The 14,963-nt window shown below is 33.8% G+C and overlaps 1 protein-coding gene across 1 annotated transcript in view; it reads right to left on the reverse strand.

Moving 5' to 3' along the window:
• Positions 1-12,656, reverse strand: part of SYT14 (synaptotagmin 14) — a 72,917-nt gene extending 60,261 nt beyond the window's left edge. The window contains exon 1 of the mRNA XM_050893914.1: positions 12,648-12,656. The gene's annotated coding sequence lies outside the window, so the exon portion shown is untranslated. The remainder of the gene's footprint in view (positions 1-12,647) is intronic.
• Between the last annotated feature and the right edge of the window lie 2,307 nt (positions 12,657-14,963).

Here is a 14,963-nt window from a genome sequence, read left to right on the forward strand (position 1 = left end):
CAGCATCTAAAAGGAATTGGTCAGATTTGCACTTCTATTTTGAGCTGGACATCCAGACCTATCTGAAACTGTGAAAATTATTTTTGCTTCACTTTTTACCTCTGACCAGAAGAGATCACGTAACATTGTGCCTAGAACCCTGAAAATTTTCACACGAAAGGGAACCTGCCAATAACTTCAAACCACCCATCCTGACAAAACTACTAAAGAAATACCAGAATGGCAACCAAAGAAGTCCCAAAAGGATAAAACAGAAACCCCAATTAGACTAGAACCTCTGTTTAGTCAATATCAAACTTGAGTAAAATTTTTTCTTGTTTTATTAGATCATACCAGAAAAGCTAGGAAAAACATGAGCAACTCTCAACTGCGTTAAGTTGGGAATACTGTCTTCTGAAGAACTGAAGGCAAAGCTATAAATAATTGGAAACCTTCAAAATCTGACCTTCACCTTCCAACCCACTAAAGTCCAAGAAAGAACAAGAAATATAAGAACACAGTATAACTGCTTAATAGGGCCAGAATAAAACAAACAGTGCAACAGGGTGGAGCAGGCATGTGGCATTTTCCTTTTCAGACAGTACAACATAAATACAAAGACCCATAGAGTTACAGAGTTCCTCATCAGTCCTTTAGGATGATACATCCTGCTGCATCAAGCAGAGCAACAAGGTGAGAAAAGTGGAATTCTATTCTGGATCAGAGAGGAAAGAAAGTTAAAACTTTTTTTTTTTAAATATTTTCATTATCATGAACAAATAGAAAAAAAAAATCCCTTTGTTCACAAAAGACCTTGATTGCACTTCCTACTAAGATTACCTGATATTCCCTTCAAAAGTCTGCTTGGAGTTGCTCATAATTTCATAAAAATCACTTGTTACAGCTGAAGTTTATGGCAACTCTGCCTCACACTGAAGGGTTTTTGTTTGTTTTCAAGTTCCAAAAAAAATAGTTAGGCCGTGACCGAGAATGAGCTGAAGAAAAAAAATTACTGTTATAGTGCTGACTAATTTATTTTTTTTTAAAAGTCCTAGTGTTCCCTGATTAAGAGCAAGGAAAATTTGGCATGTGTCAGGTGTTCATTTATCATTTGTCAGGCATCCATTTAGCATTTTCATGGAATCTTCCTAAATATCGGAAAGCTCTGAGATTTGACAAAAGCCTCAGTTTGTGTATATTCATTTTTTACATCAAAGTTTAACAGGTGAAATCTCCCAAGGTTCTGCTGGCAGTAGGCATGCTCCCTCCCCTCCCAAGACTGCATATGGATAACTGAGAATGTCTGGGGCTATTGGAACAACATCCAGTTTTCTTTGAATTATTGATCCTGACCCAAAGGAGACTAGAGACTGGGCCAGGAGCAGAAAATCTTCATTCTTCAATAACTTCCAGTTCTAACACCTATGAAACACAGAGGCAGTGGCAGAAAAGGCAGGAAGAAGAAACTGCGATTCACCAGGGCACAGGGACCAACAGAAGCAAGAGTGAAGTGGAAGGTGGCAACTAGGCACAAGTTGATGATGCCCAGTGAGGAAATGGGAAGCATGAGTTATGAAGAAAGTGCAACATCAGGATGGAGTACACAGAACAAGTTGGAAAGTGAAGAGAAGGCAGAAAAAGAACACAGATTAGGAAGACTAGACAGATAAAGATAATGGGACCACAGAAATTTATCTATGAGGATAATTGCTTTATTATTGGAGCAGGTTGTTCTAAGCAACTTTGCCTGAATTCAGTGTCAACACTGCTTTGAGCAGGAGATTGAACTGAATTCCAATCATTCTATCATTCACAATAAAGGACAGTGAATGTTTTCTTTTAATAGGACGGATTAACTGTACATCTTCAGAGAAAACTGCACTTTCAAGTATTTCACATTTGATCTTTTAAAAAACTGTAGGTTTAAATTTTTAATTTTTTTTTTACTTATGCTTATATTGTTCAGCAATCAAAGATGCTTTGATCCATCAAAATACGTGCTTAAGGAAGTTAACCACAACCTAAAAGTAACTTGAAAACACAATGCTTTTGTTTTTTTCTCGAGTACTTCCTGGATACTAATTAATTAAAAAAGGCACTGTATGCAAACTGTATAGTTCTCTATGGAAACACAGTATCTGATGACATCCTTCTGGAGTGAAAAAAACCATTGGCTGATATGTTACAAAAAGAATGAAACTTTAGCTGCAGCAAGACTAATTAATTATTTATGTAATCCAGTGTGAACACAGGACTTGAAAACTATATTTCCGTATCAATTTGCATCCATGTAAAGAATCTTAGAATGCTTGTTCACAGATTAAGTGTATTATCAAGTTAAAATCCTTTAATGTATTACCATTATAAAGTCAGAAAAAAAACCCAAATAAAATTGTACTTCAATTTTCCACATGTAAATGTGTACAGATTCCCATCTATGAATAAAGGTTTTATACATCACATTAATCCTTCAATTAGTTTCTCACAGTTGAAGTGTCAAGCAGTTATACTTCGTAGACAGAAAAAAAAAAATGTTCTTTTTTGCGTACAAAATACATCTGTGCCACATTCAGCACCAGAACTATTTTGATTCAAAACACATTGTCATAAATTCTGATTGGTTTGGGCATTAATTGTACCATGAAAAGCATTTTAAAAGCTCTCAGAGGTTCCCAGTGGTTTCTTCCACAATCACAAGCCAGTAGAAAGGCAATACTTTCTCATAGTCACATTTCAAACTCAGATGTCCTACTTCTATAAACTTCAGAATTATCCTCAGTTCTTAAGAAAAACAACAATGAATGTGTGAAATTCATAATAATATTACACACTTTTAGAAATACTACAAGAACAAATGTCTTGCTACAAAGTTATTAAGACTAATTGAATTGCTGGCTATGGAAATGGCATAGAAAGTTATACTCATTAAAGGAGTATTACATTAACACCACTTTAATTCACTTTTATTATTATCATCACTAGAATTAGAATTATTAGAACACAGAAACTTACCATCTCTTCATCTTAAATATCAAATTAGCATCTCTTTCTCAAATAATAACTTCCCTGTTATTAAACAATTTTTCTTTTCCAAAAGATGTTTCAAACTTCAGAAAATAATGGCATCTTTAAATAAATATCACCAAAACAACAAAAATCCTCAGACATATTAAAAAGCATTTAATGCTTTTAATATTACATTAAGAAGCATTTAATGTTTTTAATATGTTATCTATCTTCCCAATTATATTTAATATCCAGTCAATTATTTTTGGAGCTCTCACACTGCACATTACACTGCTCACTTAGCTAGTAATGTACAAAGCCACATAGTTATCTTAGTGATGTTTTAATTATTCATTTACAAATGCAATACTATCAGTTCCGTGCACAAATTAAGTAACTAGGGGTATGATCCAAAGAACCTCAATTACCTTTAAGATCCTAGCACAAAAACATTTGAAATGAAAAAATGTAAGCTTGTTTTTATTTATAACCCATTTTATTTTTTTTACAACTTGATCTAAGATATTTTAGCCTTTTAAATTCTTTCAAATAAACAGGACTGTTGTTTTGTATTTAGTCCTGAAGAAGAATTATTTATAGTTATTAGTTTTTACACCATGACATCTTGACATTACGTGAAAATAACCTGTGCTGTCCAGCTCAAAAATATTTTCATCCAAATGCTATTCACTGCTGCTTGTCACTTCATACCAACTTTCCGACTTGCACAAGAAATTAACATATTTTCAGGAAGCTGAACAGGTTACTGAACCAAAAAATAAGATTCGTGCCTTGACTGCCTTTTCTTCATGCTTGAATTATTTATCTCCAAACAGCATGTATTTATTTCTCACAGACAACTCCTGTCATAATGGAAAAAAACAAACAAACAAAACCCTCTATACCTCAGAGTCAGCTCAGAAGTAAAATACTTTGCTCTGACTGATTACTCAACAGGAATAAGAACTGTACGTTCGTATGTGTCAGTTTACATGTAAATATTTTTCTTCTTTTATGACTAATTACATAGGGTGGTCTCTTCTCTAAAAGTAAGTAACTGAACTTGAAGGCTACCTAAGATTTTGCGCTCTTTCTAAACAGCTTTTCTTTGACAAGGTAAACTCAATACACAAAGTTTCACAATGATTTAGCAGAATTATCTTTGCTGTTGAAGAAGCAATCACAAGTGAACAGAACCTAGTTTACCTAGACAAAACGCTACACCTACAGGGGGCAATAGTTTATCCAGTGTTGTGTTAAAAGACTTAAAAAATTAAGTTCTTGACTACCTGTATCGTTTTACAAACAAGATAAACTCTATGTGGCAGCTGACATTACTATTAGAATACTTTCCCGTATAAAAAAAAAGAAGCAACTTTACCACAAAAAATTGACCAGCTGATGTTTCTGCTAAAAATCAATGACAATGAACTCAGAATTCCCTCTAAATATTTTATTAAACATGTCAAAAGACAAAATTCCAAACATATTTCCTATGCTTCCTGTTTTATTTTGTATTCATCTTTCTTCTTTCCCTCATATAAAACATTGGAATTATGTAATTCCTTTCTACAAATTTACCTATTTCTTTTATGTTTTGCCAAAACAAGCATCAGGAAAAGTGTTTTAGCTCAACTTAATACACGCAATTAAATCTCATCTATTAATGTTTTTCATTTTTTAGCTACATTTAGGTAACATGAAAACTGAAACTTTTCTGTATAAAGATGCTGCCCCCTTCAATCCAAACTTGTATTTTGCCTTTCTTCTGCAGCACAGACTTCTTAACTTAGCCCACTACTAATGGCTACATTTGTCAGCGTATTATGTTAAATACACATTATACTGCTAGTCTTACGATGTTCCTTCCTATGTGTTTGTTTCTCCTGCACCTTGCACTTTGCTATATAGCAAGTTTACACACTCTCCAGTACAAATTACAACAACGTGCAACATGAGCTACCTGTATTTCAACACTTTAAATATCTATATCCAGTATATTACCCTGAGTGACATGTAATTTTAAATGAACATAAACCTGAAATGACAATTGAATTTCAACGCAGAATTGAAAAGAGCATTGCATTTCCTAAATAAGAAAATTATTAACAATTTTTAGTAACATGAACCTTTCAGAAGTTTTGAAAGACTGGCAGAATGAAATCAGGATTAAAGTGCTTATTTAACTTTCTATTTGGAATAACAATGCTCTTTAAAAATTCTATTTATAAACCTTTCAAAGTAATATTGGGGAAACCAGAAAACTTACATTATCTGAAGTGATACATGATGCCATTTAAATGTTAATTTATAAAAAATGTCATACATCTAACATTAAGTGCGATGTGCCTGTTTACATGAAAAGATTTACTGGAGTTACTGTATCAAGACAGCTACGCTGGTCTAACTCCACTCACTGTCACTTCTATTCCAGTGGAAAGTTATCAGGAATAATAGCAACTTTTTTCACCATTTGGTTTATGTCAGTTCACACTGGCTGAAGGATAATCTGCACTGCTAAAAAGATAAATCAGAACTTCTTTTTCCCCTCATTTTCTTAACATCTAATTACAAGGACTAATAAGAAAAAATACGTTTTAACATCTAGATTCCAGAACTTCCTTCACACAGAAGAAAGTCTAGAATGTATTTTAATTAAAAAATTCAATTTATTTAATTTTATTACGAGCAATTAAATTACTTGACTAAATATTTACATCAATTAGAGTTCAATATACTTCATAAATTATAGTTTGTGTTAAAAAGGGCTTGGTTCAGCAAGTTAACTAATCATATACATAACTGCACAAATACTTGTAGCAACTCTAGTACTGCCTCTGCAGATTGTCATTTACAGGATTCCTTTCCCTTTCTTTTAAAATACCATGCTGAAACTGTCTTTTGGAGATAAATTTAATTATAGGAAAAAGAGGACCCTGGGCTCCAAAATACCACTGATCTAAGAAAGAATTCAGGAATAACAGAAGCTGTAGTCTGAGATGGAGATTTAAACTTTTGACAGAAATATTTTAATTCCTAAATCCTTATGGGCTTAGGAAGTTGTCAGCCTGCACCCCGCTGATTTACCAGTCCCTCAATGCCTTTTCTCTCTAACATGGAATTCATCTCCTATTAAGTAATATCTCACAACAGAAATCTGTGAAAAGAAACAGTGAAGGAAGCATCGCATTGCTACTTGGAATAGACATAGGTCATTGAATCATCTTGATTACCTCCAAATCCCAATAATCTGTTGCAATTACATACCATATTACACAACTGTATTCTCCACGCAGTGGGTAAGAGAATAGCAGTGATTATAGATTTTTAATGGCACTCTCAAAGAATCCTCCCAGTGCAAAAGTATTAAAGACCTGGAGGGGTCTAGAGACTTGTGGTTTAAAAGTTCATAGCTACTACAAAGTAGCTCTCCACTACTGGGGAAAAAAAATCTATGTAATAAAAACCTTTTAAAACCACATTTTTCCTATCAGCCACTACAATTAACAACAAAGTGTGAGACAATCCAGGATCCAGATTTCTGAACAGCACAGTGATTACCTAGGATACATAGCAAAGTACTGTGCAGTAAAAATTATTATATGAACATTTTAAGTGAACAAATGCCAGAGTTTGGATACAGCAAAGTTCTTACACAGAAAATTTGCTATGGAAGAAAAGGTACCGTGATAGTTGGAGTTAAGTGACCCAGCAGCTGCTGCTTTCCAGAAGACTCCAAACACAGGAGAAAACACAGACACATAATTTTGCTTCCTGTATGAGCATCAATAATCTCAAAGAAAAATATTTACTTCATATTACGTTTTCTCTAGTCCAAAATGTATAAATACAGATTAGCTTTCCACCAGAGTGCAAAATTTAGTATATATTCAGTGTTGTTAATTCTAACATTATTACTTTGATTTTTGTAATATGCAGCCATACTTCTATAATATCTCCCAGATCTATTAAGTTTAGTATTCATGGGATAAAGGACACAAAACTACTTCTAGTCTGGGAAAAAAATACGTATTTGTCTATTTAAAATTAACTAGTGCACAATTACAAACAGATTAATTACTATTTTCTGCATATAAAAGTAGCTTTAATTGTGTATACTTTTCAATGACAAGTTTTTATTCCTATCTCTGTAAAAAGAGAAAATGCACTTTACTTTGTACTGTCCACATCTGAACCCTTAAATGAGTAGAAACAACATACATTTATAATGTTTTACATTCATGTGAGGTTACCTAACTTAAAGAAATTTGCTACCATCTGTGGTATCATCTTTCTCTTGACAAAGAACAAGAAGTTCTACCAACTGGATGACAGCAGAGGGAAAGGGGAAAAATTATTTTGTTTCTTTTTCGGAGGCACTTACTTAGTGTAGACTATCATAAAAACGGTAATATAACTTGAATATGAGACGCAGTTGACTTTCAATAAAATAATGTTTCTACTTGTAAAATGAAATTCATGAATAAATATGATTTTTTTCCATTTGAATTAAATGCAGTTGGCAACTTAACAGATACATGCAGATGGATAAGGATAGTTGACCAGAACATTAAAGAGGACATAGTTCTACTTAAAATATACTTCTGACAAAACAAAAATTCATACCTTCTTATCTTTTCAAAATTCTTATTACAAGTGACGTTTTTCATTGTCAGCCAAAGACACTGTCTTTTTGCGACTTCTTTCTTTTGCATATTAAAGAGCACTTCTGTTCCATTATTAGTCACAAAGGCAGTTTGCTGAATAATTTCCTTTGTTTGCAAGACTGCCACAACAATAGAAAGAACATCTTGCAAAAGAAAAAAGCGCTTAAAAAATAATTTTTAAAAATCTGCGCAACTCAGACCTTACTCAGAACTCAATCTACATTTCCATGAATTAAATACAAAATACATTGCTGAGTGAGAAGTATCGCTTTGTATTACTTCAAAAATACACAAATGAACAATGAAAGGTGAAAGAGACCTAAAAGTAATATGGCCATACATTTTCTGCTTTAATGTCACTTCCATGTCGTACAGGGAATATTATACATATGAGAATAAATTCAAGAGGGTTATTCTTCAGTTACAGCTCAATATCGTAAACACTCATCACAAGTCTGTCTTGTCTGTATAAACAGAACGTGAAAAGAGCCTTAATTAAAATATTAGTACATCTAACAACAGCCAATTCCCAGTTAGACTAGCAGCCTAGGTACAGTGCACTACACAGCCAAAAAAAGATACATTTTTCTGAAGTCTGATCTCAAGTTCCCTAAATTCTTTTACGTCCATAGCAAATAATCAAAGGAACAACTTAATGTAACTCTCATGACTGTCTCAAAAACATCTATGTGTTAGGAAAATAGCCAGCAAAAAGGCAAACCTTTAACTGAGTATATTTCAGAAAAACCCTGTCACCTTCTGCTGCTGTCAAGAACTCTTAAGTGACTGAATGAAATGACTCAGTCACTACTAACTAAACTAAGCAGGACTCTTCTTTCCTTAGCCAAGTCTTCAATTTGTATTGTCAGACAAGAAGTAAGAATCTGAATATGTGTGTGTACATAAAATAAACTTGCATTAAATAATAGAAGTAAACAAGAAGTTCATTCATAACAAAAGCATCTTTTTCCTTTTTCCGATTTCCAGAATTCAACAAAGTGTAAATACAAGACCACACAAACAGTTCAACCACTTAGCTATGTTAAACACAGGAGTCACATATTTCAGTGCTGTATTACCAAACTTCTGTAATAACTGATCATACTTCTTTAAAGTTCTTTTCTATAGCTGGAAAGTGACTTGTTCTGTATTTTGCAGCTATTAGATGTTATATAATGGCCACAAAATATGCACATTTTCAGGACACACACACCTTATACGTACACATTTAGAAGAAGCCTCTAAAAATACATACAAATTAGTTTTTAAGGCTTTCCAGAAAAGCCTATCAGTTTTCTTACTCCTGATCAGCTCTTTGCAGGTTCTTCTAAAAAATGTATGAATCTGCTAAAAGGAAACTGAACAAGCAAAACACTATAAAAGTACTGTAATCCTTCTCGTGCAGACTAGAAGTGGACCCACCACAGTCTATCTGGGGCAACTATGAAGCGATAACAACATGATGTGACATGAGGGCAGGCCCTGTGCTAGACAATTGCTACACCTTTGGTTAGTAAATCTGAGTTCTGTATTGACACTGTATTGGTATCATATTTACACTAGAATTCAGATAATCTCAGATATTCAATAAGCATTATAACTGGTACTTGCAAATCTTTGAGTCTTAGAAAGCCAAAAATAAATCTACAAACCAAATTAGTTTTATTTATTTCAGTGGAAGCAGTGTTAACAAAGACACTTTAATGATGCTTTTAAATGAAAACACAACTGTTTGCAGTCCCAGTACTTCAGCCTAGAGTACCTAAAAAATTGAAGATAACGAACGTAAAAAAAACCCTCCATGGTTTTGGCTAATTTGAGAAATGCAAAACTTCAAAAAAAAATGAAAAGTGAGGTTTCAAATTACTTTCATTTTAACAGCTGAATATTCTTAGAGCAGACATTTCCTTTTTAAGCTTTGGGGTTTGTTTTTACAGTTATGCCTTCATATATAGATAAGAAGTTTTCATTAAATAATTTGAGCTAAATGGTGTGGCCACACATAGCCTTGCAGACCTTTTTGGTCCCTTTCCACATTTCATCATCTGATACCTCAACGTTCCTATTTTCCTAGCAAAAATGAACGGGCAGGCAAGAAAAAGACAATATAGGAATGTGCTACTTTGCTAACCAGAAAGAAAAATTAATCACTAGCAACAGGTGTTCTTCAAGTCATATAATCCCCATATAAATTCTAATTACATTCCATCACTTGAAACCGGAAAGTTTTCCTGTGCATTATTCATAGAAGACACATGCTTGCTTGCTTTTCCCTTTTCCCGATTCAGTAGAGGACAAATAAGATGGAACATCGCTGTTTATCATATTAGTTGCTTCTCAACAACAACGTACTTGGAAGGACTATGAGGAAGATGGACAGACAAGCAAAGCACAAATGTACACTGAACATCTCTAAGAACTCTAGTTACTTATGCTGGCTATTTACTACTAATCTTTCTTTCAGAGGTTCCACACAGGCACTCTAACTACAGTCACCTGGCAGTCACAGTTACCTACCGTCACCTGGCAGAAAGCATTGGAGGCTTTCAGGCAAATAGCAAATGCAGAACCATTTTGTCGAACACTGCACCAACTCTCAAAGCCTCATAGATAGCATTCGATGAAAATGAGTGAATGAATGCTAGGAGTGCCAGCGTGTACTCTCCTGGTGCCGCAGTCACACAGACACCAGTGAAAAAGGAGAGGGGGACAGTGCAAACTGACGTAGCACCAGACAAGACTACAGGGAACTATCCATGTGTCAATGTGAATACTTAATTACTTTTCCACTCGATCCTGTATAAGCTTGAAATGAGTACCTAGTGGCATTAAGGACAGAGCTGGAAGGTCTGATTCGACCAGCTCCAGACTGCTGGTAGCGAGGAATTCTCCACTTGGAAAGGCCTTCCTGTTCTGAGGAGGTCAATACAGATCTTGAGCCATGCACTCTGATCCTGGCAAACAAGCAGGCCTGGACAACTGGCAAATAAAGTAATCCTTAGGAGCCTGGCCATTGGTCAGACAAGAAAAACATCTTGAATGCATATCAGATGATGTAAAGTCTTAGATAAAGTAACCAAAACACTACATGACAAGATTTGTAGTACGATGGCAAGCACCTTCTGCTTTATATGTACACTTCAAGTAAGGGGAGAGGACAGACAAGAATGCACCCACTCCACACGCTACAAGGAGAAATTTGTCAGTAACATGGCTGGGCATAGGGGCACGCAAGGTTAGAATACACATGAAAATTCATATGAAGAAAAAAGGAACCCAACATATTGCAGGTATAAATGGCACTAAGAGGATACTTTTCTTTTAATCACACTTATCCCTGAGCTAATTTATAACCACCAATGCTAAAACACAGGTTCCATACAACTGTTATTAAAAACAAAAAGTTTATAATATCATACCAATGACAAACGGAGCTTAGAATCTAATGTTCAAACATAACATAGAACCTTAAAAAAAAAGCATGTCTTTTCAATTTAGCTTCCCAGCAATAACATTAAAAAACATACAGCACTGCGTCCAAGAACGCAGAAAAATTGTTTTTCTTAAAAATCACTACAGTACCCCGAAATAAACAGGGATTAGCAAGATTAATAGATTTTGAAACTTTATCAGTAGGCTTCCTGAACTTCCAGTGAGTTTCGTAATTCAGAAAGAAAAACAGAACCTATTATAGAAGGAATACAGAACACTGTGTACACCGACTTATCCATCAACAGAAAAACAGACACAGCAATAAAGAAGTTTAAAAAAAAACCCAAACAAAACCCCCCAAAAGATAAAAAGGAAAAAGTAATCTCCCCCAAAATAAGAAAGTAGTAATAAAAAAAGTAAGAATTAAATGATTCACAGTTTAAAAAAGCAGGAAATTGTTTTTAATTACAATACTGTCAAACCACACACAACACTGAATTATTCTTTTAATAGATATTTGGAAAAGATGACTTGTGACCATAAAGCTATTCTTCACCTTAACCGGTAGACTTAATTTGGAGGTTAGGAGATATTAAGTAAGTGTTTCAAAAAAACCTGATTTTACTAAAACCTTTACGTGAACGCAATGGAAACTAAGCTCTATTCAGAGGCCAAACAAAATTTCTTCCTACCAAGTATGATATGGTTTGACAACACTATTGAGCCAGTCTAACACTTCGTTTTCAAAAGAGTCTTGCAGCCCTCCTCCTCTCCCGCCACACTTTCTTACTCCTTTCCTTTTGAAAGCACTGAGACTCTTCCGACCTAATGGTGAACCAATGCAAGGAACTAATCCTTGAAGAAACTTTTTTTTTCCCATTAAGATTAGCTTTCAGATCAGAACACAGAGATTCAGCAGCAATGCCGCAGAAAGGAGCATAGGGCTGGCAAAGGGGAGAGAAAACAGAAATGTATCTAGTCATTGTATCAGCTGAGCTGTACTGTCAAACTCCAACTTCAGCCATTGTAACTCAGCTTCAAACCTATAAAAGTCCTCTCTTGAGCACAGCTCTGTTTCATGCTCTATCAAATACTGGTTTCATTACTGACACAGTTGTTTTCAAAGAAGTTTGAGTCATTAGGGTCTCAACCAAAAACACAGGCAGAGATTGCCAGTCCATTACATCAGTTGTTTAAAATATCCTCAACTTTCTATTACTACTAAAAATCAAATCAACCTACAAATATCTGGACAAGGCAAAGATCAAAGTTTTTGTGGTTTCCTATCACAGCTGAGCAACATTAACAACTTCCATGTAACTCAGTGAATACTGGAAGAGCACATTTTTCCTTCTTGAGAAAATTCAGATTTTATTTTGGAATTTCACATTTTCTTTCTTTTTTTTTTCTTTTTTTCATTGACAGCGTCAGCATGAAAAGATTTTACAACACAAAGATGCAACACTAAGATCTAGAAAACATAAGATCATAACATTAGGTAGCAGATTTCTCACCAGTACTATTCACAAGCTAAGAAGTTCACTTTCACAAATCATTGCTTACCTTTTCTAATGCAGATTAGCTCATGTACACCGCAAGTTCGTTCTCCACCTATGTGGAAATAAATTATTAGAAAATAGTAACAAATAAAATGTATTTGGCTTCTTAATAAGGCTTATAAACAGTGTAAAAGAAAAAGCTGTAAAACCATGTCATTTAATAAAAATGCAAAAGATTAATTTAACAGGTTTTCAATTTATACATGATATCCTTTGGAGAAAACAATAAACGTACCTTTGGCTTAATACTGCTAATGATGGTGCAGTTTGAAGAGTTTTACATAGACTTTATACAGATAATATTACAAATGCAAGCAAATTAACTGAAGCCACACTAATATTTCCCAAGCACAAAACATAATTTCCTGTTCTGAGGGAACTACCATCTACAGAATTCTCAAAATATCAAAAATATTTGTAACATAATAGAATGCCAAAATAATGTTATGATTATCTTCCATGGTAAGAAAAGAGAAAGCCTGTTACTAAAGGCTGGGTTTACCTGGAATTTCTCCTTAAGAGGTTTTTTTTTAATTAAAAAAACAGCTGCACAGAATTTGAGACATTTATATGAGAATAATGAAATTGTTGCTAGAAATATTAAGCTTTAGTTTACATTTTAATAAAAAACATTTTAATGTTAGCATTACAGCTAGTAAACAAAACACCAACACATAAGGTACCTAGTGAGGACAATGAAGGAATCCACAAAGGAACGAGAATACATTCAGTTAACGTGTTGAAAGAGGAAGGTGTGATACAGGGACGGGACATGAAACAAGCTATTGCTAAGCCTTGTACATGGAGGAACAGGCAGTTACAAATTGTCGAAGAGATTCTTTTAATGGTTTCTAGAAATTATTGGAAGAGTTGATTTTTTTATTATGATTAATTTATATTGAATACATTTACAGTATTCACGATCCTCTTCTCTTTTAAATTAATATATTTTGGAATAATATGCCCCACAGTCAAACCTTAAAATTCCAAGCTATACCAAGCTATGGCCTATCTTAACCATACCCTAACACCCACTAAGCCTTTTTCCACTGACAACAAAAGACTGCACGTATATGAACACAGAACTGAAGGGAACTGCCTAGGTTTTCATACCCAGTTCTCTGCAATCTCATGAAAATACAAAACAGACAGTTCCAAAAACTCACAAAACATCTATTCCATATGTGTTAATCACTACTGGGCTCCAAACACTTCACAACACACTAAAACAAGCTTTAGAGAACAAAAATTCTTTCCATCTCAAAAATGTGGAAATACATTATATAGCACGTATTACTCTCCTTCATTCCATAATAAAGGAATTATGCCATATAATAAAGGATATTATGATATAATATCAACTAATATTTAAAACTCATAATTGATAACACTAACAGATGGTGTAAAAGTTTTAAGAAGATACCTGTATTTGTAGTTAAATTTACATTTTAAAGAAATAACTGTAGGAAATGCATATACTAGAGGGGAAAAGGATAAAAGGGATCAAATAAATGAAGTAAAACATAACTCTTCCAAAATAAAATTAAATGTCTGTGAGGTATGAAATTAAAAAGAATCCTCATTTTACGTCAACATACTTTCTTTTCATATTCAGTAATATGAAATACAAGCCTCAGAAATACTCTTGAATGGGAAATCAAGTATCGATGAGTCTAAGGATCCCATGAGTTTTGTATAGTCGTCACCATTACAAAACCCAGTTATAATAGCAATATAGTAACTCCCTCTTTTCAGTGTATTCTAGAAGCTGGACAATATAATTTTCATTCAGAAAACATTTTGGAAGGAAAACATAACAAAAACTAAGTAAAAAAGAATCTGGTTTTACAACAAGGCATTTTAAAAAAACCAAACTTTGGGAAAAAAATTAAAGTCATTGCATCATCTTCAGGCTACAAAAGAGAAACGAAAAGAGTGACTGAAAGTCTTCTCCCTAGATTTTCTTCCCCCAATAGACTTAAATTCAGCAGTGAAGAAAGAATAAAAATTGCTGAAAAAAATAAAAGAATTTTCCTTTACACAGATGCTAGACAGTTAGTTAAAAATAAAGATTCACCTAGATATGACTGAGAGAAGAACAGTGAGCAGCATTAGATTTTAATTATATATTGCCCTCAGTGAAATCAACCGGCTTGAAATCTCATCATAAAATACTAATTTTAGGTTTGGATTTTGCATTGCTACCTATTGTTTTCTAAAGAAAGATATCTTTTTTCAATCTTTAGATGCTAAAATATGATGGTGTTCCACCAAATAAAGCCTTTACATTAATCCCCATGTCACTTTTTATTGATCACAA

Source organism: Gymnogyps californianus, chromosome 3 (genome assembly GCF_018139145.2).
Source record: "Gymnogyps californianus isolate 813 chromosome 3, ASM1813914v2, whole genome shotgun sequence".
NCBI classification, from domain to species: Eukaryota; Metazoa; Chordata; class Aves; order Accipitriformes; family Cathartidae; genus Gymnogyps; species Gymnogyps californianus.